Source organism: Mustela nigripes, chromosome 1 (genome assembly GCF_022355385.1).
Source record: "Mustela nigripes isolate SB6536 chromosome 1, MUSNIG.SB6536, whole genome shotgun sequence".
Classification (NCBI taxonomy): domain Eukaryota; kingdom Metazoa; phylum Chordata; class Mammalia; order Carnivora; family Mustelidae; genus Mustela; species Mustela nigripes.
Window position 1 is genome coordinate 45,866,252 of NC_081557.1, and position 8,683 is coordinate 45,874,934.

An 8,683-nucleotide genomic window follows, 5' to 3' on the forward strand; every position below is an offset into this window, starting at 1 on the left:
CATGTCTATGCTACCTAAAGCAATATACACATATAATGCAATCCCTATCAGAATCCCACCCATTTTTTTCAAAAAAATGGAACAAATAATGCTAAAATTTATATGGAACCAGAAAAGACCTCCAATAGCCAGAGGAATATTGAAAAAGAAAGCCAAAATTGGTGGCATCACAATTCCAGACTTCAAGCTCTATTACAAAGCTGTCATCATCAAGACAGCATGGTACTGGCACAAAAACAGACACATAGATCAATGGAACAGAATAGAGAGCCCAGAAATAGACCCTCAACTCTACGGTCAACTAATCTTTGACAAAGCAGGAAAGAATGTCCAGTGGAAAAAAGGCAGCCTCTTCAATAAATGGTGTTGGGAAAATTGGACAGACACATGCAGAAAAATGAAATTGGACCATTTCCTTACACCACACATGAAAACAGACTCAAAATGGATGAAGAACCTCAATGTGAGAGAGGAATCCATCAAAATCCTTGAGGAGTACACAGGCGGCAACCTCTTCAACCTCAGCCGTAGCAACATCTTCCTAGGAACATCGCCAAAGGCAAGGGAAGCAAGGGCAAAAATGAACTATTGGGATTTTATCAAAATCGAAAGATTTGCACAGCAAAGAAAACAGTTAACAAAACCAAAAGACAACTGACAGAATGGGAGAAGATATTTGCAAACGACATATCAGATAAAGGACTGTGTCCAAAATCTATAAACAACTTAGCAAACTCAACACCCAAAGAACAAATAATCCAATCAAGAAATGGGCAGAAGACATGAACAGACATTTCTTCAAAGAAGACATCCAGATGGCCAACAGACACATGAAAAAGTGCTCCATATCACTCGGCATCAGGGAAATACAAATCAAAACCACAATGCGATATCACCTCACACCAGTCAGAATGGCTAAAATTAAAAGTCAGGAAATGACAGATGCTGGCGAGGATGCAGAGAAAGGGGAACCCTCCTACACTGTTGGTGGGAATGCAAGCTGGTGCAACCACGCTGGAAAACAGCATGGAGGTTCCTCAAAAAGTTGAAAATAGAGCTAACCTATGACCCAGCAATTGCACTACTGGGTATTTACCCTAAAGATACAAACGTAGTGATTCAAAGGGGCACGTGCACCCAAATGTTTATAGCAGCAATGTCCACAATAGCCAAACTATGGAAAGAACCTAGATGTCCATCAACAGATGAATGGATAAAGAAGAAGTGGTATATATACAGAATGGAATACTAGGCAGCCATCAAAAGAAATGAAATCTTGCCTTTTGAGACAATGTGGATGGAACTAGAGCATATCATGCTTAGCAAAATAAGTCAATTAGAGAAAGACAACTATCATATGATTGCCCTGATATGAAGAAGTGGTGATGCAACATGGGGGCTTAAGGGGGTAGGAGAGGAATAAATGAAACAAGATGGGATCAGGAGGGAGACAAACCATAAGTGACTCTTAATCTCACAAAACAAACTGAAGTTTGCTGGAAGGAGGGGTGTTGGGAGAGGGGGGTGGGATTATGGACTTTGGGGAAGGTATGTGCTATGGTGAGTGCTTTGAAGTGTATATACCTGGTGTTTCACAGATCTGTACCATTGGGGATAAAAATACATTATATGTGTATAAAAAAAAATGGGTTTTAAGCAATGCCCACAATAACCAAACTATGGAAAGAGCCTAGATGTCTTATCAACAAGAATGGATAAAGAAGATGTGATGTATATATATATATATACATATATATATATATGTATATATATATATATAATGGAATACTATGCAGCCATCAAAAGAAATGAAATCTTGCCATTTGCAACAATGTGGATGGAACTAGAGGGTATTATGTTAATTGAAAAAAGTCAATCAGAGAAAGACAATTATATGATTTCCCTGATATGAGGAATTTGAGAGGCAACATGGGGGACTTGGGGGTATGGAAGGCAAAAATGAAAGAAGATGGGATTGGGAGGGAGATAAATCATAAGATACTCTTAATCTCACAAAACAAACTGAAGGTTACTGGAGAGAGGGGGGTATGGAGAAGGTGGTTGGGTTATGGATATTGAGGAAGGTATGCGATAAGGTGAGTGGTGTGAATTGTGTAAGCCTGACGATCCACAGACCTGTACCCCTGGAGCAAATAATACATTATATGATAAAAAAAATAATAAATTAAAAAAAAAGTAACAAAGTCTGCTCTTCAAAATAATCTGTTAAGGAAAGAAAGCCAATCCGGAGATTGAAAATATATATATATATATTTACAATATGTAAATTTGAAAAACCACTTGTATGCAGAATAAAGAACTCTTACAACTCAATAATCAGAAGGCAATCTAATAAAAGCAGGCAAACTTTTAATCTAAATATTTTCACAGAAGATATGTTAATGGCTAAGAAGCATATGAAAAGTTGATCAAATAATTAGTTTTGAAGGAAATGCAAATTCAGGAGGAGGGTAAAAAAAGTAAAAAATAAAATAAAAAGGAAATGCAAATTTAAATCACCATGAAATGACTTAGAGACTCCAGAATAACTATAGTTAAAACCACAGACAGTACCATGTGTTGTTATGGTTGTAAAGTGCTTAGAACGCCCATAAGTAGCTTGTGGAAGAGTAAAATTATCCAACAGTTGTGGGAAATACTTGAGAGTTGCCATATTGAAGCACAGTGTGTTTCACTAAATAGCTTAAGGTTGCAGAGCTGGTAGAGGCATTGTGGAAAATCTGAAGTGACCACGGAAACTCAAGTAGCACATGGGAAATCAGGGAAAACTTAGCTTTATTATTGCAGGCGGTCCCAGCGGGATCACTCCCAAAGTCTGAGCACCTGACAGGGTAGGAGTGAGGTGGTTTTTTGTTGTTGTTGTTGTTTTAAAGATTTTACTTATTTATTTGACAGAGAGAGCGAGAGAGATCACAAGTAGGCAGAGAGACAGGCAGAGAGGTGGAAGCAGGCTCCCTGATGAGAAGAAAGCCAGATGTGGGGCTCAATCCCAGGACCCTGAGATCATGACCTGAGCTGAAGGCAGAGGCTTAACCCACTGAGCCACCCAGGTGCCCCTAGGAGTGAGTTTTTATGGTTACGGGTGATGGGGGATGGTAACGGGACATTTTCGCAGTCTCTCAAGGCCAAATGGTCCTTTCATGTAGAAGTATAATCTATGTGGAGGTGTCTCAGGAGATTGCTAAATCATGTGGGGTGGGGGGACACTTGTTTCTTCTTCTTTTCTTAATCAAACAGGACGGGCATTTGGTCTTATCTTCTGTCCCAGCAGGAGCAATGGGGAGCAGGGGACAGGAAGGGGCTGGGGCCCCAGTGTCTCTATCTGCCTCAGAGGACACAGTCATAATTTGAATTAAGAGGTCTAGAGTCAGAGCTCAATGCTTTACCAAAATGCAAGTCAATGGCATACTAATCAAAGTCTGTATTTTTCAGTCTTTAATATTAGTTGTTGGGAGAGTATATACTTTGAAATAATACTATGGATTTGAAATATTATTAGATCTCCTCCTCCCCTGTTCCCTCTACCTAAATGTAACTGAAAACATTTCCTTTGGGTTCCTCCTTAAGTCTTAGTTATTTGCCTGCTCTTTCTAAGCAAAGATGTATCATTTTTGTTTATGCATTACCAAGATATAACACTGTCCCTGGCATTAAAGGGTTAAGTAATATAGGTTTGCTAAAATTTCTGAGAACAAACATGAGGGTCCTCAAACTATTTTTAAGTGTTAATGAGAACATTCTTAATAATTTAATTTTCTTATCAAAGATTCTGACACAATGCCTACAGATTAGGAAAAAATATTGAAAAATATTGAAAAAATAAATAAAATAACTGCATCTTGGAAAGTTTGGATAATAATGATAATGAAAATAACAATAATAAAAAATTAATAACAATGAGTATCATAACAATATAGTTAGTACAATTAGCATTTAGAGCTAACAATTATTTAGGCTTTGATATGTCTCAGAAAGTGTCTTCAACACTTTCTTTATTTTTTTTTTTAAAGATTTTATTTATTTACTTGACAGACAGATCACAAGTAGGTAGAGAGGCAGGCAGAGAGAAAGGAGGAAGCAGGATCCCCGCTGAGCAGAGAGCCCAATGCGGGGCTCGATCCCAGGACACTGGGACCATGACACGAGCGGAAGGCAGAGGCTTTAACCCACTGAGCCACCCAGGTGCCCCTCTTCAACACTTTCCAAATACGATTTTTATCTTTGACATACTGAAAATAAAATTAAAGCAAAGAAGGTTTAATTCAGCAACCCAGAGTCATGCAATAAGTGAGTATTCAAATTAGATTTTGAATCCAAATTAGTTCAATTCACAGTCACTTAAGTTAGGAAAATGCAATATTTGCGCTTCTTTGAAAATAAAAAAATTACTGAACATAATAGGGAAAAGGATATAAAAATTTTGAAGACAATTCTGTTTTATAAATAAAAATACTAATTTTGGGGGCGCCTGGGTGGCTCAGTGGGTTAAGGCCTCTGCCTTCGGCTCGGGTCATGGTCCCGGGATCCTGGGATCGAGCCCCGCATTGGGCTCTCTGCTCAGCAGGGAGCCTGCTTCCCTCTCTCTCTCTCTGCCTGCCTCTCTGCCTACTTGTGATCTCTGTCTGTCAAATGAATAAATAAAATCTTTTAAAAAAATACTAATTTTGTCCTAGTATAGAATGAGCTAAGAGTTACCTCATCCTTAATTCCATCTTCTATCATTATACTTCCCTGACTCTTGTATTAATTTTTACTATTAGTGGTTAAACAAATAGACAAACACAGTGTGTAATAGAGAAGAGTGCTGGAAAGTCCCAGGTCCAGCATGTCATATAATGTCTTCATAAAAAGAATTTTCTCTTTGGAAATTGTTCTTCTGTCCAAAAAGTTCCAGAAATTCTCAGACAAAAACATCTCTTGAGAGGTATGCTTGGGTGGCTCAATCAGTTAAGTGTCAGGACTCTTGATCTTGGATCAGGTCATGATCTCAGGGTTGTGAGTTGTGAGCTTTGGGCTCCTTGTTGGGTGTGGAGCCTACTTAAAGTAAAAACAAACAAGCAGGGGGGACAAGATGGCGGGGAAGTAGGAGGAGGCGCCTTTTCAACCTGTACCCCAAAGTGAGCTGATTACCTACCAAAGAACTCTGATCACCCATGAAATCAGCCTGAGATCAGAATTATACACGTCTGGATCTCTACAGGGGCAGAAGACGCCAGTGGGAGTGGGAACTGCGAACTGACATCGGAAGATAAGCAAAAGGGGGAGGGAGCCACCAGAGGCTACTGGTTGAAAAGTAATACCCCAATACGAATGAGAGTGCCCTGCGTCTGGGGTCCAGCATTGACTTGGAGACTGGTTGAAAGCACTCCAAAAGAGCAAAGAATCGTGGGGGAGAAATTGTGGGAATCGGGGCTGCTAGGGACAGGGGCTTAAGTCCCCGGTCCCAGGACAGACTTCCCTGGCGCTGAGGCAGAGAGAGTGCAGCAGAGAAACCAGGTCTTGGTCCCTACGCCGCCAGCGCGCCGGAGAACGCTTGGGGTATGCTTCCTGTGAGGGGATGGGAGCCATGGCAGAACGCATGAGCCCTGCTATAAAGCCTGAGATACTCCACTGAGAGAGGTACAAAGGCCCGGCCGGTGCCCTTTGATACGCGCCCTTGTTTCAGAGCCTAAGACTCCTGGACAAACTCTCCCCCCAGAGAGGTGCGTGAAGGCCCTGCCTGGTACTTTTGGACCTGCGCCCCGTTCTCAGAGCCTGAGACCCGTGCGTGACCCACAGCCTTCCCTGAAATTGGTGCATGCAAGCCGGGTGCTGTTAGACCCAGAAAGACCAGGCACTCCCAGCCTGGGCCAGCGGGAAAATCTCAGTGTGCGATTGCTGCTTGGAACCTCTTCGGCGGTCTGAAGCTGCCCAGACAGCCATCACTGCCTTGGCTTTGGGTACAAGCAAAAGACCCTGCGTCCCCAGGGACCGCGACTTGGAACCTGCTCTGCCAGGGGCCAAGGGGGAACTGATTTAGGCTCTGCAGCCAGACTGAGGTTTCTCTCTGAGAGGGAGGTCAAGGTGCGGTTTGTTTTACCCTAAAACTACAAAAACCATCAAAAGCGGTCAAAGTGAGAGAAAAAAAAAAAAGTGAACAAACATAAAAACCCGCCAGAGAACAAAAACCTGAAAAAAAAACAGTTTCCTCAGAGCTCACCCCCTTGAGGGGGGCGGGAGGACTTAACTCAGGGAACATCATTGACTGAAAATTCACGTGGCAGGCCCCTCCCCCAGAAAACAAACCAAGAAAGAAAAAAAAAAAAAGGACTACGAGAGAACAACCACTACTTCATAGGAAAACTTCTTTTTTTCACTCTTTCCCACTATTCTGGTTTATTTTTTTTATATAGGTAATTTTTTTAACCTATTTACTATCACAGCGAGCTGTCCAGTACATCAAATTCCATAATAACCTTCTAGCCTGAACTTTTTCATACATACGTCTATGTTTTTCTTTTGCATTTCTATTTTTTGAATTCCTTTTTTTAAAAAAAATTAGTTTAGTTTAGTCTAGTTTATTCCTTTTTATTTTTATCTTCTAATATTCATATAGAGTTAAACTTCAAAGTAATCCCCTTTCCCCAATCAATACTACCCCTATAGGTAAACCAATTTTTATTCCCCCTTTATCTTAGGAAAGTTGAGTCCTTTAACAAAGATCTTAAGATACATCCCGGAAGAATCACACACTGAGAATTTATAACCACTCTCCCATCTTTTTCTTCCACCAGTGTTTCTGTGTTTTTGTGTTTGTCCTGATAGTATATAAATCTTACACTTGGGGTTCTTTTTGACGAGGTTCTTCCTTTATTTGCATAAATATATTTTTTTCTCTTGTCATATACTTTTATCAGTCTTTTTGTTTGTCTACTTCATAAATCTTACCTTGGGGCCCATTTGGCCTGAACCTTCTCTTTCATCTTCCCTTTCTTTCCTGTCTCTCTCTCTCTTTTCTTTTTCTTTTTCGTTTCTTTTGTCTCTCATTTGGGTGGGGAATCCTGATTGCTCAGAATTGTTCCAGGGTGCACCTTGACTGCACCACGGTTGACACATCCAGCTACATCTGTTCAGTCATCTCCCACCAAAATGACTAGGAGGAGGAATGCCCAACAGAAGAAAAATACAGAGGATGGACCTTCTGCAACAGAGCTAATGGCTATCAACATAGACAATATGTCGGAAAGAGAATTCAGGCTAACAATTATCTAGGCAATAGCTAGTTTGGAGAAAGCCATGGATGACCAAACAGAATTGATTAGGGCCAAACTGAAAGCGACGAGAGATGATATTCACAATGGTAGGGCGGACCTTAAAGCTACCAGGGAGGAGGTTCACAATGCTCTCAATGAGTTGCAATCTAATCTAAACTCTCTCAAAGCTAGGGTAACTGAGACAGAAGATAGAATTAGTGATCTGGAAGACAAACAGATAGAGAGAAAGGATCAGGAGGAAGCCTGGAACAAACAGCTTAGAAACCACGGAAACAGAATCAGGGAAATAAATAATGCCATGAAACGTTCCAACGTCAGAATTATTGGAATCCCTGAAGGGGAGGAGAAAGAAAGAAGTCTAGAAGATATAGTGGAACACGTCCTTCATGAAAATTTTCCCAATCTCGTGAATGGAACCAGCGTTCATGTGGGCTGAACAGTCTCCACCCAAGATTATACATTCCAAAAAAACATCACGACACCTGATAGTCCAATTGAGGAATTATAATTGTAGGTATAATCTCTTGAAAGCTGCCAGGGCAAAGAGGCTCCTTACTTACAGAGGAAAGCCCATAAGAATAATGTCAGACCTGTCCACATAGACCTGGAAAGCCTGAAAGGGCTGGCAAGACATATTCAGGGCATTAAATGAGAAGAACATGCAGCCAAGAATACTTTGTCCAGCAAGAATGATATTCAAAATGTATGGAGAGTAAAGAGTTTCCAAGACCAGCAAGGCTTAAAAGACTATGCAACCACCAAGCCGACACTGCAGGAAATATTAAGGGGCGTTTTATAAAAGAGGAAAAATCCTAAGAATAGCATTGAACAGAAATATAGAGACAATCTACAGAAAGAAAGACTTTAAAGGCAACTCGATGTCATTAAAAACGTATCTATCAATAATCACTCTCAATGTGAATGGCCTAAATGTGCCCATAAAACCGCACAGGGTTGCAGATTGGATAAAACAACAGGACCCATCCATATGTTGTCTACAAGAGACCCATTTTGAACCGAAAGATACTTCACTGAAAGTGAAGGGGAAGCATCTATCATGCCAATGGGTCTCAAAAGAAGGCTGGGGTAGCGATTCTCATATCAGATAAATTAGATTTTATTTTTTTGTCCCCCCCCCCAGATAAATTAGATTTTAAACTAAAGACTGTAGTCAGAGATACAGAAGGACACTACATAATCCTTAAAGGGACTATCCACCAAGATGATCTAAGAATTGTAAATATCTATGCCCCCAATATGGGAGCAGCCAATTACATAAGAAAACTGTTAATCAAGAAAAAGAGTCATATTGATATGAATACACTAATCGTAGGAGATCTTAACATGCCTTTCTCAGAAATCGACAGATCATCAAAGCAGAAAATCAATAAAGAAACAAGAGCATTGAA

At 40.4% G+C, this 8,683-nt stretch overlaps 1 pseudogene; it reads left to right on the forward strand.

Moving 5' to 3' along the window:
* The first annotated feature begins 2,048 nt into the window (after positions 1 to 2,048).
* The window catches only part of LOC132014218 (olfactory receptor 51Q1-like), a 9,592-nt pseudogene continuing 2,957 nt past the window's right edge, over positions 2,049 to 8,683 (forward strand).